This window comes from Myxine glutinosa, chromosome 14 (genome assembly GCF_964187855.1).
Source record: "Myxine glutinosa chromosome 14, kmMyxGlut1.1, whole genome shotgun sequence".
Classification (NCBI taxonomy): Eukaryota; Metazoa; Chordata; class Myxini; order Myxiniformes; family Myxinidae; genus Myxine; species Myxine glutinosa.
This window is the reverse complement of record NC_136274.1, coordinates 5052242-5075553: the sequence shown is the minus strand read 5'-3', so window position 1 is coordinate 5075553 and position 23312 is coordinate 5052242. Positions and strand designations below refer to the sequence as shown.

General features: G+C 39.4%; 1 long non-coding RNA gene across 2 annotated transcripts in view; it reads left to right on the top strand.

Moving 5' to 3' along the window:
• Nucleotides 1-23312, top strand: part of LOC137417191 (uncharacterized) — a 38402-nt gene that overhangs the window by 10899 nt on the left and 4191 nt on the right. The window contains exons 3-4 of one of the 2 annotated variants that reach the window (XR_010986916.2): nucleotides 10391-10541; nucleotides 10734-12537. This is a non-coding gene — a long non-coding RNA (uncharacterized LOC137417191). Of the gene's footprint in view, nucleotides 1-10390; nucleotides 10542-10733; nucleotides 12538-23312 lie in introns of those variants that run through there. The other variant, XR_013621454.1, reaches the window with a different exon arrangement.

Below are 23312 nucleotides of genomic sequence, written 5' to 3'. Positions count from 1 at the left end.
GTCTAACTGGAACAAATTTAGTCTAACAGGAACTCTTTAGTCTAACGGGAACTCTTTAGTCTAACTGGAACAAATTTAGTCTAACTGGAACAAATTTAGTCTAACTGGAACAGATTTAGTGTAACTGGAACAAATTAAATCTAACTGGCACAAATTTAGTCTAATTGAAACTCTTTAGACTAACTGGAACAAATTTAGTCTAACTGGAACAAATTTAGTCTAACTGAAACTCTTTAGACTAACTGGAACAAATTTAGTCTAACTGGAACAAATTTAGTCTAACTGGAACAAATTTAGTTTAACTTGAACTCTTTTGTCCAACGGGAACTATTTAGTCTAACTGGAACAAATTTAGTCTAACTGGAACTCTTTAGTCTAACTGGAACTCTTTAGTCTAACTGGAACAAATTTAGTCTAACTGGAACTCTTTAGTCTAACTGGAACTCTTTAGTCTAACTGGAACAAATGTAATCTAACTGGAACAAATGTAGTCTAACTGGAACTCTTTAGTCTAACTGGACCAAATTTAATATAACTGGAACTCTTTAGACTAACTGGAACAAGTTTAATCTAATTGGAACAAATGTAGTCTAACTGGAACTCTTTAGACTAACTGCAACCCTTTAGACTAACAGGAACTCTTTAGTCTCACCGGAACTCTTTAGTCTAACTGGAACGCTTTAGTCTAACTGGAACAAATTTAGTCTAACTGGAACAAATTTAGTCTAACTGGAACAAATTTAATATAACTGGAACTCTTTAGACTAACTGGAACTCTTTAGTCTCAATGGAACTCTTTAGTCTAACTGGAAATCTTTAGTCTAACTGGAGCTCTTTAGTCTAACTGGAGCAAATTTAGTCTAACTGGAACAAATTTAGTCTAACTGGAACAAATTTAGTCTAACTGGAACAAATTTAGACTAACTGGAACTCTTTAGTCTCAATGGAACTCTTCAGTCTAAGTGGAACAAATTTAGTCTAACTGGAACTAATTTAATCCAACTGGAACTCTTTCGACTAACTGGAACTCTTTCGATGAACTGGAACACTTTCGACTAACTGGAACTCTTTCGAATAACTGGAACTCTTTCGACTAACTGGAACTCTTTAGTCTCACTGACACTCATTTAGTCTAACTGGAACTCTTTAGTCTCACTGAAACTCATTTAGTCAAACTGGAACTCTTTAGTCCAACGGGAACAAATTTAGTACAACTGAAACAAATTTATACTAACTGGAACTCTTTAGTCTCACTGGAACTCTTCAGTCCAAGTGGAACAAATTTAGTCTAACTGGAACAAATTTAATCCAACTGGAACTCTTTCGACTAACTGGAACTCTTTCGACTAACTGGAACTATTTTGACTAACTGGAACTCTTTCGACTAACCGGAACTCTTTCGAATAACTGGAACTCTTTCGACTAACTGGAACTCTTTAGTCTAACTGGAACTCTTTAGTCTAACTGGAAATCTTTAGTCTAACTGGAGCTCTTTAGTCTAACTGGAGCAAATTTAGTCTAACTGGAACAAATTTAGTCTAACTGGAACAAATTTAATATAACTGGAACTCTTTAGAGTTTAGACTAACTGGAACTCTTTAGTCTAACTGGAACTCTTTAGTCTAACTGGAACTCTTTAGTCTAACTGGAACAAATTTAGTCCAACTGGAACAAATTTAGTCTAACTGGAACAAATTTAATATAACTGGAACTCTTTCGACTAACTGGAACTCTTTAGTCTAACTGGAACTCTTTAGTCTAACTGGAACAAATTTAGTCCAACTGGAACAAATTTAGTCTAACTGGAACAAATTTAATATAACTGGAACTCTTTAGACAAACTGGAACTCTTTAGTCTCACTGGAACTCTTTAGTCTAACTGGAACTCTTTAATCTAACTGGAGCTCTTTAGTCTAACTGAAACAAATTTAGTCTAACTGGAACAAATTTAGTCTAGCTGGAACTCTTTAGTCTCACTGGAACTCTTTAGTCGAACTGGAACTCTTTAGTCTCACTGGAACTCTTTAGTCTAACTGGAGCTCTTTAGTCTAACTGGAGCTCTTTAGTCTAACTGGAACAAATTTAGTCTAACTGGAACAAATTTAGTCGAACTGGAACTCTTTAGTACAACTGGAACAAATTTAGTCCAACTGGAACAAATTTAGACTAACTGGAACTCTTTAGAGTAACTGGAACTCTTTAGTCTAAGTGGAACAAAATTAGTCGAACTGGAACTCTTTAGTCTAACTGGTACTCTTTAGTCTAACTGGAACTCTTCATTCTAACTGGAACTCTTTAGTCTAACTGGTACTCTTTAGTCTAACTGGTACTCTTTAGTCTAACTGGTACTCTTTAGTCTAAGTGGAACAAAATTAGTCTAACTGGTACTCTTTAGTCTAACTGGTACTCTTTAGTCTAACTGGAACTCTTCATTCTAACTGGAACTCTTTAGTCTAACTGGTACTCTTTAGTCTAACTGGAACTCTTTAGTACAACTGGAACAAATTTAGTCCAACTGGAACAAATTTAGACTAACTGGAACTCTTTAGAGTAACTGGAACTCTTTAGTCTAAGTGGAACAAAATTAGTCGAACTGGAACTCTTTAGTCTAACTGGTACTCTTTAGTCTAACTGGAACTCTTCATTCTAACTGGAACTCTTTAGTCTAACTGGTACTCTTTAGTCTAACTGGTACTCTTTAGTCTAAGTGGAACAAAATTAGTCTAACTGGTACTCTTTAGTCTAACTGGTACTCTTTAGTCTAACTGGAACTCTTCATTCTAACTGGAACTCTTTAGTCTAACTGGTACTCTTTAGTCTAACTGGTACTCTTTAGTCTAAGTGGAACAAAATTAGTCTAACTGGTACTCTTTAGTCTAACTGGTACTCTTTAGTCTAACTGGAACTCTTCATTCTAACTGGAACTCTTTAGTCTAACTGGTACTCTTTAGTCTAACTGGAATTCTTTAGTCTCACTGGTACTCTTTAGTCTAACTGGAACTCTTTAGTCGAACTGGAACTCTTTAGTCTAAGTGGAACAAAATTAGTCTAACTGCTACTCTTTAGTCTAACTGGTACTCTTTAGTCTAAGTGGAACAAAATTAGTCTAACTGCTACTCTTTAGTCTAACTGGTACTCTTTAGTCTAACTGGAACTCTTCATTCTAACTGGAACTCTTTAGTCTAACTGGAACTCTTTAGTCTAACTGGAACTCTTTAGTCTAACTGGAACTCTTTAGTCTAATTGGAACGCTTTAGTCCAACTGGAACTCTTTAGTCTAACTGGAACTCTTTAGTCTAACTGGAACGCTTTAGTCTAATTGGAATGCTTTAGTCTAACTGGAACGCTTTAGTCTAACTGGAACGCTTTAGTCTGACTGGAACTCTTTAGTCTGACTGGAACTCTTTAGTCTAACTGGAACTCTTTAGTCTAACTGGAACTCTTTAGTCTAACTGGAACTCTTTAGGCTGACTGGAACTTTTTAGTCTGACTGGAACTCTTTAGTCTAACTGGAACTCTTTAGTCTAACTGGAACGCTTTAGTCTAACTGGAACGCTTTAGTCTAAATGGATCTCTTTAGTCTAACTGGAACGCTTTAGTGTAATTGGAACTCTTTAGTCTAACTGGAACTCTTTAGTCTAATTGGAACGCTTTAGTCTAACTGGAACTCTTTAGTCGAACTGGAACTCTTTAGTCTAACTGGAACTCTTTAGTCTAATTGGAACGCTTTAGTCTGACTGGAACTCTTTAGTCTAACTGGAACTCTTTAGTCTAACTGGAACTCTTTAGTCTAATTGGAATGCTTTAGTCTAACTGGAACTCTTTAGTCTAATTGGAACTCTTTAGTCTGACTGGAACTCTTTAGTCTAACTGGAACTCTTTAGTCTAACTGGAACTCTTTAGTCTAACTGGAACTCTTTAGTCTAACTGGAACTCTTTAGTCTAACTGGAACTCTTTAGTCTAATTGGAACGCTTTAGTCTAACTGGAACTCTTTAGTCTAATTGGAACGCTTTAGTCTAATTGGATCTCTTTAGTCCAATTGGAACGCTTTAGTCTAACTGGAACTCTTTAGTCTAATTGGAACGCTTTAGTCTAACTGGAACTATTTAGTCTAATTGGAACGCTTTAGTCTAACTGGAACTCTTTAGTCTAATTGGAACGCTTTAGTCTGACTGGAACTCTTTAGTCGAACTGGAACAAATTTAGTGTAACCGGTGTAGGGGGTAAACTGATGTAACCATACAGTAACCCTTCCTGGTTTAAGTGTGAGTACTTTGACTCTGCTACTGAAAGGTCCTGAAGCACCCCTGTGCCCGTTACCAGTAAGCTGGCACGCATTTTGCCAACCTCGGAAGGATTACAGGCTGAGTCACCCCACCTTGAGTTCATTGAACGGCATGACAGGAGCTCTAAATCAGGACCCTAAGATCTCAAGGCAGCCATCTTAACCGTTCAGCCAACAACATTCTTTAACCATAGTTTATTTTCAAATAGTGGTCTCCTATTCATGTGAAGCTACTTAAGCAATGAAATCCTTCTTTTTATCTGCAAAGTTTAGCCTCTTGGAAGTGTAAGGTGGTATTGGTTGAAGGCAACCCACTGACAAACATGATAAAGGTCATCTATCTATAATTCCAGTAATCTCTGTGTGTGTGTGTGTGTTTGTCTGTGTGTCTGTGACCGCTGTTTCTCGACAACCACGGGTCCGATATACTTTAAACTTGCCAGGTATATTGCTGGGGACCCGAGGATGTGCCTTTTCAAGGTTTCATATTAATCGGACAAGTAGTTACCGAGCTATGGCGATTTCTTTACCAAACTCCGCAAGCCGTTCGCTTTGGACCAAACCATTTCATGTAAATAGAGGGGGGGGGGGGGGGGATTGTCACCGTACTCGCAAGCCGTTCGCTTTGGACCAAACCATTTCATGTAAATAGAGGGGGGGGATTGTCACCGTACTCGCAAGCCGTTCGCTTTGGCTTTGCGAATGGACCAAACCATTTCATGTAAATAGAGGGGGGGGATTGCCACCAGACCAAACCATTTCATGTAAATAGAGGGGGGGGATATAATTTTAGATATATATATAGTACGGGCATGCCCTAGTATGATGAAAAGTAGGAAGAGAGAAAAGAGGAAAGGCAACATAGCATCCCACAAGTATAGATGAGGAGAGTTAAAGGAGGTTTAATGAGCAGACAAAAGATCATGGGCAGGGATGAAGGATTACCTAAGGTGGTGGTGCCCCCAGGCTGCACAGCTCAAAGGAGTAGGGATGAGCAGTGAGCCTGTAGTTTGGCAGTTTCACAAGTAGTACGGCAGATAGGTGAAATATTTGGGAGAATTGTGCCTTTGACGACACAAGCATGGCATTTGGCACACAGTCAGAGTATGTCGTAAGAAAGATTTTTGGCTATAGGGCCATCGCAGATTTGTCCTGTGACAACAATGGCGGCCATCTTTCCAAAAAGGACAAATCTGCGATGGCCCTATAGCCGAATATCTTTCTTAGGACAAACTCTGACTCTGTGCCAAATGCCATGCTTGTATCATCAAAGGCACAATTCCTGCACCTATCTGCCGTACTAAAGGAGGGACTTCCTGGAAGAACATGTGAAGCTTGAAGGGAATGAGAAAGGATGAGAGAGCAAGACATGAGGAGAGGCCGAGAAAACAAATATCACAGCACGTGTTAGGAAAGGCTTAGAAAACAAATAACATCAATTAGCACATGTTAGGAGAGGCTTAGAAAACAAAGGGCATCAATTAGCACGTGTTAGGAGAGGCTTAGAAAACATAGGGCATCAATTAGCACATGTTAGGAGAGGCTTAGAAAACATAGGGCATCAATTAGCACGTGTTAGGAGAGGCTCAGAAAACATAGGGCATCAATTAGCACATGTTAGGAGAGGTTAGAAAACATAGGGCATCAATTAGCACATGTTAGGAGAGGCTTAGAAAACAAAGGACATCAATTAGCACATGTTAGGAGAGGCTTAGAAAACATAGGGCATCAATTAGCACATGTTAGGAGAGGCTTAGAAAACATAGGGCATCAATTAGCACATGTTAGGAGAGGCTTAGAAAACAAAGGACATCAATTAGCACGTGTTAGGAGAGGCTTAGAAAACATAGGGCATCAATTAGCACATGTTAGGAGAGGCTTAGAAAACATAGGGCATCAATTAGCACATGTTAGGAGAGGCTTAGAAAACATAGGGCATCAATTAGCACATGTTAGGAGAGGCTTAGAAAACAAAGGACATCAATTAGCACATGTTAGGAGAGGCTTAGAAAACAAAGGGCATCAATTAGCACATGTTAGGAGAGGCTTAGAAAACAAAGGGCATCAATTAGCACGTGTTAGGAGAGGCTTAGGAAACAAAGGGCATCAAATAGCACGTGTTAGGAGAGGCTTAGGAAACAAAGGGCATCAATTAGCACGTGTTAGGAGAGGCTTAGAAAACATAGGGCATCAATTAGCACATGTTAGGAGAGGCTTAGAAAACAAAGGACATCAATTAGCACATGTTAGGAGAGGCTTAGAAAACAAAGGGCATCAATTAGCACATGTTAGGAGAGGCTTAGAAAACAAAGGACATCAATTAGCACATGTTAGGAGAGGCTTAGAAAACAAAGGACATCAATTAGCACGTGTTAGGAGAGGCTTAGAAAACATAGGGCATAATTAGCACATGTTAGGAGAGGCTTAGAAAACAAAGGGCATCAATTAGCACGTGTTAGGAGAGGCTTAGAAAACAAAGGACATCAATTAGCATGTGTTAGGAGAGGCTTAGAAAACAAAGGGCATCAATTAGCACGTGTTAGGAGAGGCTTAGTAAACAAAGGGCATCAATTTGCATTTGTTGGGAGAGGCTGAGAAAACAAAGGGCATCAATTAGCACGTGTTAGGAGAGGCTTAGAAAACAAAGGGCATCAATTTGCATGTGCTGGGAGAGGCTGAGAAAACAAAGGGCACAATTAGCACGTGTTAGGAGAGGCTTATAAAACAAAGGGCATCAATTAGCACGTGTTAGGAGAGGCTTAGAAAACAAAGGGCATCAATTAGCATGTGTTAGGAGTGGCTTAGAAAACAAAGGGCATCAAATAGCACGTGTTAGGAGAGGCTTAGAAAACAAAGGGCATCAATTAGCATGTGTTAGGAGAGGCTTATAAAACAAAGGGCATCAATTAGCACATGTTAGGAGAGGCTTAGAAAACAAAGGGCATCAATTAGCACGTGTTAGGAGAGGCTTAGAAAACAAAGGGCATCAATTAGCACGTGTTAGGAGAGGCTTAGGAAACAAAGGGCATCAAATAGCACGTGTTAGGAGAGGCTTAGGAAACAAAGGGCATCAATTAGCACATGTTAGGAGAGGCTTAGAAAACAAAGGACATCAATTAGCACGTGTTAGGAGAGGCTTAGAAAACAAAGGACATCAATTAGCACATGTTAGGAGAGGCTTAGGAAACAAAGGGCATCAAATAGCACGTGTTAGGAGAGGCTTAGAAAACAAAGGACATCAATTAGCACATGTTAGGAGAGGCTTAGAAAACAAAGGACATCAATTAGCACGTGTTAGGAGAGGCTTAGAAAACAAAGGACATCAATTAGCACGTGTTAGGAGAGGCTTAGAAAACAAACGACATCAATTAGCACATGTTAGGAGAGGCTTAGAAAACAAAGGACATCAATTAGCACGTGTTAGGAGAGGCTTAGAAAACATAGGGCATAATTAGCACATGTTAGGAGAGGCTTAGGAAACAAAGGGCATCAAATAGCACATGTTAGGAGAGGCTTAGAAAACATAGGGCATAATTAGCACATGTTAGGAGAGGCTTAGAAAACAAAGGGCATCAATTAGCACATGTTAGGAGAGGCTTAGAAAACAAAGGACATCAATTAGCACGTGTTAGGAGAGGCTTAGAAAACAAAGGACATCAATTAGCACATGTTAGGAGAGGCTTAGAAAACAAAGGACATCAATTAGCACGTGTTAGGAGAGGCTTAGAAAACATAGGGCATAATTAGCACATGTTAGGAGAGGCTTAGAAAACAAAGGGCATCAATTAGCACGTGTTAGGAGAGGCTTAGAAAACAAAGGGCATCAATTAGCACGTGTTAGGAGAGGCTTAGTAAACAACGGGCATCAATTTGCATGTGTTGGGAGAGGCTGAGAAAACAAAGGGCATCAATTAGCACGTGTTAGGAGAGGCTTAGAAAACAAAGGGCATCAAATAGCACGTGTTAGGAGAGGCTTAGGAAACAAAGGGCATCAAATAGCACGTGTTAGGAGAGGCTTAGGAAACAAAGGGCATCAATTAGCACGTGTTAGGAGAGCCTTAGGAAACAAAGGGCATCAATTAGCACGTGTTAGGAGAGGCTTAGAAAACAAAGGGCATCAATTAGCACGTGTTAGGAGAGGCTTAGAAAACAAAGGACATCAATTAGCACATGTTAGGAGAGGCGTAGAAAACAAAGGGCATCAATTAGCACGTGTTAGGAGAGGCTTAGAAAACAAAGGGCATCAATTAGCATGTGATAGGAGAGGCTTAGAAAACAAAGGACATCAATTATCACGTGTTAGGAGAGGCTTAGAAAACAAAGGACATCAATTAGCACGTGTTAGGAGAGGCTAAGAAAACAAAGGGCATCAATTAGCACGTGTTAGGAGAGGCTTAGAAAACAAAGGGCATCAATTATCACGTGTTAGGAGAGGCTTATAAAACAAAGGGCATCAATTAGCATGTGATAGGAGAGGCTTAGAAAACAAAGGACATCAATTAGCACATGTTAGGAGAGGCGTAGAAAACAAAGGGCATCAATTAGCACGTGTTAGGAGAGGCTTAGAAAACAAAGGGCATCAATTAGCATGTGATAGGAGAGGCTTAGAAAACAAAGGACATCAATTAGCACGTGTTAGGAGAGGCTTAGAAAACAAAGGACATCAATTAGCACGTGTTAGGAGAGGCTAAGAAAACAAAGGGCATCAATTAGCACGTGTTAGGAGAGGCTTAGAAAACAAAGGGCATCAATTAGCAAGGGTTCATGAACATTCCTTTAATCCCTGAAAAAAATGTAGTTTTTGTTTTTTGGGGTTTTTTTGTGCTGTTCTATTCCTCCATATAGTGTTGGAAAACAAAACTATTTTGGTTTTCAAAGGAATTATCAGATTGCTTTTTTATTTTTGTTGTTCTTCTTGAGTGAGTTTTTCCCCATTTAATTCTCCAGACTTCAATTTCCCAAGCTCATCACAACAGGAGAAACCACTTCATTTGGTTTTGAACTATTGAAGTTCTCTATCTCAGCACCAACTGCCTTTCTCTGTTTTCTAGTATTTGGTGCCCTCGGCCTAGAGAACCTGCAGGCTCTCATGGCTTGACTATACCTGAGGAAATGTGATTTACTGTCTGGCTCGACTGACTCTGATCTTACAGTATAAATGTGCTAAACATGAAATGCAGCCCCTACAAGTATATTCAGTTTTTTTTTTGGGTTTTTTTGTATACTGAATCGAGGCTCGTGAAAGAGCTAACATTTACTTCACAAACAAATCAACCAGACAAACAAAATATATAAAAAGAGGGAGCGGAAAACAAGATGGGGAGAGAAGGGGAAGCACACAAACACAACATTTGAGAGCAGGGATATGTGTGGAAGGGAGAGGGCTTGGGGGGAGGAGGCGTGGGAAGGGGGGGCGGGGTGGAGGGAGAAGTATAAAACACAAGGACACCAAGGACTTCCAGGACAGAAGTTGGTATTTCAAAAAAGTGGAATTGGGGTGAAATTAGCGGGGGTAGAAAAGATCAAGGTTTTGGATGGGGGAAGATAAGAGATGGTAGTGAACAGCTGTTTTAAAGACCTGGAGGGTGGAGTAGGATTGAAGAGAGTGAGGGAGTTTGTTCCAGAGGTGGGAGAAAAGAGGAATGAAGGAGTGAAGGTGAGCAGAGAGTCTTGATTTTGGCAGTTTGACCATAAGAGGGTTGCAGGCAGATCCAGATCTTGTGCGACCTGTAGGAATATTTGCGGGACAGAGCCCAGAGAGAGCTGGGGGGGCAAGGCCAGAGAGGAGTCGGTAGAAGATGGAAAGACCACCAATCCTGCCTTCGGTTATTTATACAAAAGGGAAGATGTTTACATATTGTTACGTTTGTGGGGGTAGAGATGAATCTCATAGGAAAGGCAGGATTATTTAAATTAGCATGGACCGTGTGACCCGAAGAAGAAGAACCTCGATGTAACTAAGTAGGAAATCTGTGTAGAATAAGATCGTATATGTGTCTCCATTTGAGGGGTGGAGCTTTGCTAATTATGTAGGGCTTAAGGATAATCCCTGGTGTGTAATTGCCCTCCTGTGATTTCCTCTACGTTTTATTCCATCAAAAAGGGCAGACATTACAACAATGGCCATCGCACCGTCATGCCGACAGAGTCCCGAACATTTGCCAGTCAGCAACTGCCAGTGAGTACCGGCCAGTGTGTACCGGCCGACATTTGCCAGTGATTACTGACCAGTGAGTACCGGCCGACATTTGCCAGTGAGTACCGGCCGACTCAACAAAACAATTTATTTTATTTTCATTGACATTCCCCTGTTGCGTATTTGTGTCTGCATGGGGATGCCTCAAAGTAGAATCTTAGTTTTATTTCACCACTTTCGTATTGCTTTTACTTTCATTAAATCCCTATTGTTGCATTTCATTTGTTGTGTCGTGTTGCTCTGTTTGTAGGTCCCAGAATAAACCTGTGTGGCTCCGTACAGATAAGCACTTTGATTCCCTCACCGCATGCGATGGACCAACCAGCAGTTTCGGCTACACACCTCGGAGTAAAGGACCGTTTCAGCTATTTGTCATCCAGCGGTGTTAATCACAAGTGACAGGACAATACATACACACATATCCCATCAACCAAACTTACAAAACAAGTTGTACTTCTCAGTACAATCACAGAGGATTCACCTGTAGTAACACGTTTATCTAATCCGAGATAACATCTGCATTAACAGGAGCTGGGTTTGGCTGATACTTACAAGAATCTGCGGATCGACTGAATGAGCACACTGGGACTCCTCTGCTAAAACGGATCTAGGGTCATGATAAATGTAACTGTGCTGGCCTACTGTTGATCTCCTAGTTCTTCTTGGAGATGGAGTCTGCTCTTCTGTCCCGAACTCGTTTTGATCAGTGTCTTGCAAGGCAGTAGCAGGATACTCATCCTCTGGCAGTAGCAGGATACTCATCCTCTGGCAGTAGCAGGATACTCATCCTCTGGCAGTAGCAGGATACTCATCCTCTGGCAGTAGCAGGATACTCATCCGCTGTTGAAGTGATCGGTTGCTCCCCTGCTGTGTCTATTGTACAAAGTCCTTTGTGCACTCTGGTGTAAGATGTAGCAGGTTGGTCACTTGTCGTACTCACATCTATGCCCACTATGGGATCTGTATCAGGAGGAATGAAGAGTTCATATCCTGTCTAATCTTCCGAAGAGCCATCAACGACCTCAGCGTTCTCTTGTTATTCTGGAACGTCATTTGTACTAATGGGCAGAGGATCCTGATTAAGGTCATCAACAATGTCCCTGTCATCAAGAATGTCAGTCCTCTGTACTGTCTTGGAACGGCGTTGCTCTGAAGGGGTTTGACCAAGTAGACATGACCATCTGGGTCCTGCCGTCCGTTGATGTAGCGTCGGTATGACTCCACACGTCCTGAATCTTAGGACGATCCTGATGACTCTGCTCTCTCAGGAAAGCACGAGCACTGACAGGCAAGTTGGTCTCCTGTGCATGCTGATCATGCAACCTTTTGTGTCTCAACAATTCCTTTTCTGTTATCGCTGATTCAAGGTTGAAAGGTACTTTCAGGCTTAGGTAATGATCGGTGCCTCAATCATAACTGTGTCATACTCCTGTCCCTCGTTCAGTCCCAATAGCTTGACAACAGGCAGTCTAGGTTCCCACCCAAAGAAAAGATAGTTTGGGGAATCGATGAGTTTGGTAAGCAGTTGTACTCATAAATGACTTCAGTCAGATGCTTCGGTGACACTCGTTTATTTGCTGTGCTCAGTGATCGCATGAGGTAATGCATGGTCCTGTTGAAATGCTCACATGAGGTGTTTCCTTGTGGGTGGTAGGGAGTTGTCCTGCTTTTACAGATGTCATATATGGAGCAAAGCTCTCGGATTACCGAACTTCAAAGTTTCTGCCTCTGTCACTATGGCTTCTCAGTGGTACTCCGAATATCATGAACCAGTCTCTCAAAAGCTACCCGGAAGTAGTTATTTGCTCTTTTCTCTGAAACTACATACACAATTTCAATGAAACTCGACCACAACCTTTATCACCAGTTATGCATCAACATTTGTTCATGGCATTAAAAAAATCTGCGTTTACGGGGATGTGTGGGGGTTTAACCCCCTAAAATAGGTTCTCTCTTCTCCGAAACTAGACACGATTTCGATGAAACTCGACCACAACCTTTACCACCGGTAATGTACCAATGTTTGTTCATGGTATAAGAAAAATCGGGGTCTAAGAAGGTATATGGTGGGTGGGGGGGGGGTGGGGGGGGGTGGGGGGCAGGGAAAGGGTTGTTTCCCCAAAAATAGGTAGTTTCTTTGTTTGTTTAAAGTCTTATGATTACGTTAGTATAATGCTACATGCTGCTCTGTCTCCTAGCATCTATTGAAATTGATGTAAAATACGTGATACTGTTTAAAATACCTTTCGTCAGCGTCGTACATTGCATTTATTCTACCCTGCAGGTTAGCACACCTTCGAAACATTTGATTGAGAAAGTTAAATGCCTTCATGTGTTTCATGCGAGTGACATTTTGTGTGTGTCTTATGAACTTCCCCAACCAAAAAGGAAATTGAGAAAATAAATGGCCAAACAAAACCCCCAGAAGATAGGTGGATGTGGAGATGGAATGGCCAAGGAAATGTGTTATTTTAAAAAAGGGGGGAAAAAATTGGAATATGTGTAATTAAATGGGGGATGGAGGAAGAAAATGTTCTAAACAGTCCACCACTTTCACTCGAAATTCGTCGTTGACCCCTTGTGGATGAAATGGAACCATCACATGAGTTCCAGTAAACATCTGCAAAAGAGGAACGAAATCACCTCTATAAATGCAATGTTGATGAAGATGGAGAACTCAAGCTTCGAAAAACTCAAAATTGATGGAAAAGATGGAAGATGGAGAAGATACGTCACAAACAAAACTAGAAAGGCACTCGGTAGAGAACATACCTCCGCCTGGTTGGCCATATCACTCAATGGTGGGAATCACTTAAAAAAATTAAATAATTCTCATATGCGATACCATATTCAGATCTTCACCAAAATCGAATCGAATCGTCCTTGTCAGACACCCAACCGGTCCACCAAGTTTCGTCCAAATCCGTCCACAACTTTTTGAGATATCCTGCTATGTATCGTTTTTGGCCCCATCTCCCAATGGTGAAGAATCACTTAAAAAATTCTACTAGCCGGATCCAAATCCGGATCTTTACCACAATCTCATCATTTCGTCCTTGTGACATACGGTACATCCCTGCCAAATTTCGTCCGAATCCGTCCACAACTTTTTGAGATATTTTGTTCAGAAACAAACAAACAGACAGACAGGGGTGAAGGTAATTACATGCAAGGACGTTTACCAGTAGCTCAAGTTGAAAGATGGACTCCATCATAAACTGATGAACTAGGGCCTGAAAAATCTGCTCACGTGAGAAAAGAAAGTTTTGTTTTTTTTTATGAGAAGAGTGAATCAATCAAAAAAAAATTTCAAGGCTCCTGTAATAGTGGCAGCCATTGCTTGGAAAGCAAAACGCTGCCCCTGCGGTTCAGGAGGCACTGAACTTGCAGCGTATAATCATATGGCACGAGTTCAGCGTATCGATGGGAAAGCGAGACAGAGAGATGAACACAAAAGTTCCATCGGGAATTGCAGCTGTTACAATATGCTGGCTAATTTGTCCTAATAGCTGGAGCCCTTTAGCATTCCCAGTCTCTTGATAACTAGGGCAGAACACAAGGGAAGGAGGCGGAACGTTTCGTGGAGAATGAGTGCACGGACCGAGTGCAGATACAGAGCGACAAGTGACTATCTGTTCGAGTTTTAGTTCATTTGCATCCCTTAAGTGGCAATGCCTGAGAATAATTGTAATTAAGCCTTCCCCTATAATGCAGGTGGTTTATACCTGTTCTACTGTTTGTTTCTACAATTAGTGCCCCCAATATTTCATTGGCACCCCAGACTTTCAGACCCCTAGGATTACTAAATCACCATTTAGGTGTTTTTTTTCTTCCTACACTCACTTTCCAAGAAATGAAATGTTTACACCAATAATGGGAATACAAAGTATGCGCGGTTGACAACTTATTTTGACCACGACCTGATTTTCAGTTCATGACCTAATTATATACATTTTTCACCATAACTCGACCAAGGTTTGTGCGATCAGCCCGAAATTGGCGTCATTAGATGGACAAGAGCAATGCGCATTTATGATTCATTTACATCATATCCCTCCGAGTTAAAGGAGTCTTACAACCCAAGGATTACTAAACCATGCAGCATTTTGGTTTTCCTCTCCTTTTGTTTCTGACGGCTGAAATTTGAAAAATAGAGAACATTTAGCCTCAATAATGGGAATAAAAAGAATATGGGGATGATGTAATTTTGGGAATAAAATGAATATGGGGACGATGTAATTTTGGTAATAACAAGAATATGGGGATGATGGAATTTTGGGAATTAAAGGAATATGGGGATGATGTAATTTTGGGAATAAAAATAATATGGGGACGATGTAATTTTGGGAATAACAAGAATATGGGGATGATGGAATTTTGGGAATTAAAGGAATATGGGGATGATGTAATTTTGGGAATAAAAATAATATGGGGACGATGTAATTTTGGGAATAACAAGAATATGGGGATGATGGAATTTTGGGAATAAAAATAATATGGTGATGTAATTTTGGGAATGAAATGAATATCGGGACGATGTAATTTTAGGAATAAAATGAATATGGGGACGATGTAATTTTGGTAATAACAAGAATATTGGGATGACGGAATTTTGGGAATTAAAGGAATATGGGGATGATGTAATTTTGGGAATAAAATTAAAATGGGGACGACGTAATTTTGGTAATAACAAGAATATGGGGATGATGGAATTTTGGGAATTAAAGGAATATGGGGATGATTTAATTTTGGGAATAAAAATAATATGGGATGATGTAATTTTGGGAATAAAAATAATATGGGATGATGTAATTTTGGGAATAAAAATAAAATGGGGACGATGTAATTTTGGGAATAACAAGAAATGGGGATGATGTAATTTTGGGAATAAAAATAATATGGGGACGATGTAATTTTGGGAATAAAATGAATATGGGGACGATGTAATTTTGGCAATAAAAATAATATGGGGACGATGTAATTTTGGTAATAACAAGAATATGGGGATGATGGAATTTTGGCAATAAAAGGAATACGGGGATGATGTAATTTTGGGAATAAAAAGAATATGGGATGATGTAATTTTGGGAATAAAATGAATATGGGGACGATGTAATTTTGGTAATAACAAGAATATGGGGATGATGGAATTTTGGGAATTAAAGAAATATGGGGATGATGTAATTTTGGGAATAAAAATAATATGGGATGATGTAATTTTGGGAATAAAAATAATATGGGGACGATGTAATTTTGGGAATAACTAGAATATGGGAATGATGTAATTTTGGGAATAACAAGAATATGGGGATGATGGATTTTTGGGAATAAAAATAATATGGTGATGTAATTTTGGGAATAAAATGAATATGGGGACGACGTACTTTTGGCAATAAAATGAATATCGGGACGATGTAATTTTGGGAATAAAATGAATATGGGGACGATGTAATTTTGGTAATAACAAGAATATGGGGATGATGGAATTTTGGGAATAAAAGGAATACGGGGATGATGTAATTTTGGGAATGAAAATAATAGGGGATGATGTAATTTTGGGAATAAAAATAAAATGGGGACGATGTAATTTTGGGAACAAGAAATGGGGATGATGTAATTTTGGGAATAAAAATAATATGGGGACGATGTAATTTTGGGAATAAAATGAACATGGGGACGATGTAATTTTGGTAATAACAAGAATATGGGGATGATGGAATTTTGGGAATTAAAGGAATATGGGGATGATGTAATTTTGGGAATAAAAATAATATGGGATGATGTAATTTTGGGAATACAAATAATATGGGGACGATGTAATTTTGGGAATAACTAGAATATGGGAATGATGTAATTTTGGGAATAACAAGAATATGGGGATGATGGATTTTTGGGAATAAAAATAATATGGTGATGTAATTTTGGGAATAAAATGAATATGGGGACGACGTACTTTTGGCAATAAAATGAATATCGGGACGATGTAATTTTGGGAATAAAATGAATATGGGGACGATGTAATTTTGGTAATAACAAGAATATGGGGATGATGGAATTTTGGGAATAAAAGGAATACGGGGATGATGTAATTTTGGGAATGAAAATAATAGGGGATGATGTAATTTTGGGAATAAAAATAAAATGGGGACGATGTAATTTTGGGAACAACAAGAAATGGGGATGATGTAATTTTGGGAATAAAAATAATATGGGGACAATGTAATTTTGGGAATAAAATGAACATGGGGACGATGTAATTTTGGTAATAACAAGAATATGGGGATGATGGAATTTTGGGAATTAAAGGAATATGGGGATGATGTAATTTTGGGAATAAAAATAATATGGGATGATGTAATTTTGGGAATACAAATAATATGGGGACGATGTAATTTTGGGAATAACTAGAATATGGGAATGATGTAATTTTGGGAATAACAAGAATATGGGGATGATGGATTTTTGGGAATAAAAATAATATGGTGAAGTAATTTTGGGAATAAAATGAATATGGGGACGACGTACTTTTGGCAATAAAATGAATATCGGGACGATGTAATTTTGGGAATAAAATGAATATGGGGACGATGTAATTTTGGTAATAACAAGAATATGGGGATGATGGAATTTTGGGAATAAAAGGAATACGGGGATGATGTAATTTTGGGAATGAAAATAATAGGGGATGATGTAATTTTGGGAATAAAAATAAAATGGGGACGATGTAATTTTGGGAACAACAAGAAATGGGGATGATGTAATTTTGGGAATAAAAATAATGTGGGGACGATGTAATTTTGGGAATAAAATGAACATGGGGACGATGTAATTTTGGTAATAACAAGAATATGGGGATGATGGAATTTTGGGAATTAAAGGAATATGGGGATGATGTAATTTTGGGAATAAAAATAATATGGGATGATGTAATTTTGGGAATAAAATGAATATGGGGACGATGTAATTTTGGGAATAACTAGAATATGGGAATGATGTAATTTTGGGAATAACAAGAATATGGGGATGATGGAATTTTGGGAATAAAAATAATATGGTGATGTAATTTTGGGAATAAAATGAATATACTGACGACGTAATTTTGGCAATAAAATGAATATTGGGATGATGTAATTTTGGGAATAAAATGAATATGGGGACGATGTAATTTTGGTAATAACAAGAATATGGGGATGATGGAATTTTGGGAATAAAAGGAATACAGGGATGATGTAATTTTGGGAATAAAAATAATATGGGATGATGTAATTTTGGGAATAAAAATAATATGGGGACCATGTAATTTTGGGAATAAAATGAATATGGGGACGATGTAATTTTGGGAATAACAAGAATATGAGGATGATGGAATTTTGGGAATAAGAGGAATATGGGGATGATGTAATTTTGGGAATAAAAATAATATGGGATGATGTAATTTTGGGAATAAAATGAATATGGGGACGATGTAATTTTGGGAATAAAAATAATATGGGGACGATGTAATTTTGGGAATAAAATGAATATGGGGACGATGTAATTTTGGTAATAACAAGAATATGATGATGGAATTTTGGGAATAAAAGGAATATGGGGATGATGTAATTTTGGGAATAAAAATAATATGGGATGATGTAATTTTGGGAATAAAATGAATATGGGGACGATGTAATTTTGGGAATAAAAATAATATGGGATGATGCAATTTTGGGAATAAAAATAATATGGGGATTTTAATTTTGGGAATAAAATGAATATGGGGACGATGTAATTTTGGGAATAACAAGAATATGGGGATAATGTAATTTTGGGAATAAAGGAATATGGTGATGATGTAATTTTGGGAATAAACAGAATGTGGGGATGATGTAATTTTTTTCACTATGACCTATTTTCTAAGGTTATTATCTAATTATAGACATTTTTAAATGTTTTATCATAACTTTTCTTTTTTTGTATACTGAATCGAGGCTCGTGAAAGAGCTAACATTTATTTCACAAACAAATCAGCCAGACAAACAAAATATATAAAAAGAGGGAGCGGAAGACAAGATGGGGAGAGAAGGGGAAGCACACAAACACAACATTTGAGAGCAGGGAGATGTGTGGGAGGGAGAGGGCTTGGGGGAGGAGGCGTTGGAAGAGGGGAGGGGGGGGGGTACACCAAGGACTTCCAGGACAGAAGTTGGTATTTCAAAAAAGTGGATTTGTGGTGAAATTAGGGGGGGGGTAGAAAAGATCAAGGTTTTGGATGGGGGAATCAAGGTTTTGGACCACTTGACTATGGTTTCTCCGGCCATACAAAATTGGCCCTTATAGATAGCCCACACTAAGACACATTTATGCTTAGTTTCCATCATACCCCTCCAGGTTAAAGGCTATGGTCAAATGGCATTCTGAAAAAAAAAATTGCGTTTTTTGTCATCGCTCAATTTTGGCAATGTGGAATTTCAAAGAGAGACAGATGGATCGACGAACGGATGGAAAAACATGAGTATTATTATCTAGAATATCTGGTACCTATGGAACATCTGCACAATACAAAATGTGACTTCAACAATTTTATGCAAAGAATCCCCTACCCCCCGACCCCCACCCACTCTCTTTCTCCTATCTCTATGTGTCTCCTCTCCCCCATCCCTATCTCTTCTTCTACCCTTCCCTCTCTCACCTCTTCTCCTCCATATCTTTCTCCTCTCCCCATCACTCCTCTCTGTCCCTCTCTTTTTCTCCCCCCCCCCCCCTCTCTACTCTGCCCTTTCTCTCTCCTCTCCCCTCTCCCCTCCTCTCTCCGCCTCTCTCCTCTCTCTCCCCTACGGTGCATCCTACAAGACCATACATTAAAAACGATTTTAAACACGATTTTATAAGCAAAACGTGATTTGTAAACCATCCATCTTCATTATTTATATAATCTAAGAGCTTTTAATGTTAGGTATGTAATGAAATGCATTATCTGCTTGAAAAAATTGAATTACACCCATTTATTTATGAAAATCCGTCGTAGTCTACACAGCCTTAGCCTCAAACGACGCAAAAAGTTTAAAATTTTGATATTTTACAGATCTAGATACGAGAATTTTTTTTATTTCTTAAATTATTCTTCACCATTGATTGATATGGCCAAAACCGACATATATCACGATATCTCAAAAAGTTGTGGACGGATTTGGACAAAACTTGGTGGACAGTTTGGGTGTGTGACAAGACCAAATCGATTGGATTTTGGTGAAGATGTGAATACAGATCTAGATACGAGAATTTTTAAATTTCTTAGTGATTCTTCACCATTGAGTGATAGGGCCAACAACGATATATAACCTGATATTTCAAAAAGTTGTGATAAAACTAAAACGGAATATGATAAAACCAAGTGGTTGAGTTGATTAGGCGACAAGAATGAGTGATTAAATTTTGGTTGAGGTCCGAATCCATATCTGACCTATCAGTGGGATACAAAACGTAAATGTTCAACCTGGCGGAGGTACGCCGCTACCTGGTGCTGTTATAGTTATTACGCTTTCAGTGACTTTACCACTGGAAGCCTATTGTTCTCGTACGGATTTATATTTTAAGCAAATGTTGTGGAGACGATACCGAGAAAAGCGCTAGCTCTATGAAATTTTAACTGGTCATAGATACCTTCGTAAATTAGTGCATGATGAATATTTTTTATTTTTTTTACCTTTATCGACCGCCAACTTGGATTTATCAAAAACCGAAAACAATCTCCGAAAGCGCTGCACAGATCAATGTCAAATTTTAAACATATGTTCGACAAGCCATGTGGATAAAAGTAAATAAATATAAAAAAATGTCATCGGTCTCATGGTATGGTGGCCATATTGGATTTAAAAATAAAACTTAGAAAACCCTCTTCTCCAAAACCACTTATCCGATCGATACGCAAACTTTACAAATATGATCGCATAGCCATGTGGAAAAAGTTTGGAAAATGAAGACATCATCAGTCATGTGGTTTGGCCACCATATTGAATTTAAGGGAAAAAAAACACAACGAATCAATACAAAATCTCATACATCTGATCAGGTACCGATGGGGGAGAATATTTGTAAACTATGACATCATCAGTCACGTGGTTGGCTGCCATCCTGATTTTAAGCAAAACAATAAATAAGCTTTTGTATAGAACTGCTCAACAGATCAATCCGATACTTCATATGTATGATTGACTAACCATGGGGGATGAAATTGTAAACAATTACATCATCAGTAATGTTGTATGGTGGCCATCTTGGACTTAAGGAAAACCTTTAAACATCTCTTCAGAACTATAAAACGGATCAATATGAAATTAATATATATGATCAATTCCCCATGAGGAAAAATGTTTCTGAATTATGATATCATCAACCACGTGGTACGGTGGCAATCCTGGATTTAAGAAAGATATATTTGAAATATATATCTCCAGAACCGCTCAACGGATCAATTCCGAAACTTCGTATGATCGACTACCCATTATTTTTTTTTTCAAGCTATAACATCATCAGTAACATTGTATGGTGGCCATCTTTGATTCTATTAATGTTATTAAAATTTTTCTTCAAAACTGCTTAACCGATCCAAAGCAAAATTTACAGATATGATCGATCACCCCTGAGGAAAATTTATTGAAATTAGCAGGAGTACCTGGCTTTGCCGGGCGGGAGGCGGGGGTGGAGGGTGGGGGGGGGGGGAGGAGGCAGGCGGCAGGTTTCTGAGTTAAGTGTGATGCCGATCGGGAAGAAGAAGAAGACTACCAAATTCGTACACTTCTGGAATTGTTGATTTTTTGTGTTCAAATGTCTGGTCATTGTTTTGTATTTATTTATGCGAATGTGTACTTGTATATAACTGTCATTAATTTAAAAAGGCTTAGGCAATATTGAGCGATTAAAAAAAAAATCTCCAAAAAATCCAAAAAAACTAACTTTTATTTTTCAATTTTTTTTTTGGCCTTCAACACTCCCAGGCACTCACTGATGAACCTCTGAAAGTTTGACGAAGATCCGTTCAGCCAACTCTGAGAAAAATGGCGACACACAGACAGACACACAGACACACAGACAGACCAACAGCTCTCTTATATAGTAGATGATGTCATCAGTCACGTGGCATGGCAGCCATTTTGGATTACAAACAACAACAACATGCATTTTAAGGCCATTTTCCCTGCCAGAGGAGGGGTTAGCCTTGCGGTCCCCATGGCAATCTTCTCCACTTTGCCCTATTTTCTGCATCTCTCCTTGTTAACCCCCTTGCCCGCATTTTTTATTCCACCATCTTTAGCCAAGTCTTTCTCGGTCTTCCGCATCCTCTACTTCCTTCTACATTCATTTCCATCACTCTTAGCACCCAGTCACTTTCATCCTTCCTCAACACATGACCAAACCATCTCAACCTGTTCCTCTTCACAGCATCCATCACAGGCTCTATTCCCATCATCTTTCGCAATTCATCATTTGTCTTCCTCTCTCTCAACGATACTCCGCACATCCACCGAACCATTCGCATTTCCACCCTTTCCAGCCTTCGTTGCTGCTCCACGTTCTTTTCCCATGTCTCGCTCCCATAAATCATAACACTTCTCACACATGCAGCATACACCTTTCCCTTCAGCTTCAACCACACTCCCCTCATCATCAGCACGCCATTCAGTTCCCGAAACTCATTCCATGCACATCTCAATCTAGGAACCGTTGCCGAGTCTGATCCACCTTCTCATTTCAGCATGTCTCCGAGGAAGCAAAATGTTTTCACACCTTCCAGCTTCACGCCGTCTCCAAGATCCAACTCAACATTTCCTCCATCTGCAGCTCCCTCTGTGCACACCTTACATTTGAATGTAGCTGCCACACTGGTTAATGACCCTCTCAGACCACTACATTTTTGATGAACCCACTCAGCGCACATTGTACATTGAATGGAGTTCACTCCGACACCCTTCCTGCACACAGCACATGGCCACTTCCCAGTTCTTTCCACCTCACCACATGCTTTACCACTTGCCATCACCTTAGTCTTTCCGATATTCAGCTTCAGACCTTTTGTCTCCATACATTCCTTCCACTTGTTCATCTTTTCCTTCAGTCCATCCATACGTTCCGCAATCAACACCAGATCATCTGCATACAACAACTCCCACGGTAAACCCTCCTTTACGTTCTGAGCCAGCACCTCCATCACAGCTACAAATAGTAGTGGACTTAGTACCGACCCCTGATGCACTCCCACCTTCACCTCAAACTCACCACTGTTCCCGTCCTTCGTCCTTACAGCTGTGCGCGCTCTTTTGTACATTGCCATCACTACTCTGATCAACCATTTCTCCACTCCTAACTTCCTCAATGCCCATGTCAATACTTTGCGTGGAACCCAATCGAATGCTTTCTCCAGATCAACAAACCCAAGAAACAACTTCTTCCTCCTCTCCATGTACTTCTCCTGCAACTGCCTCACAATAAAGAGTGCGTCTGTCGTTCCTCTTCCTGGCATAAATCCAAACTGCATTTCGTCGATCTTCACCCTCTTCCTTATCCTCCTCTCCAACACCCTTTCCAATACCTTCCTTCCATGCTCCAATAACTTTATCGCTCGGAAGAGGTAGAGGCGTACCTCCACCAGCCATTTTGGATTGAAGGTAAATATTTTTTTAAACTTCAGAGTCTTTTGGGTTTTGTGGTGTTTTGGGTCTTTCAGGGTCTTTTGGGTCTTTAAGGGTCTTTTGGGTCTTTAATGGTCTTATGCATGTTTAACGGTCTCCAGGGTATTTGGGGTCCATTGGGTCTTCATGGTCTTTTGGGTCCTGGGGGTATTTGGGGTCTTCTA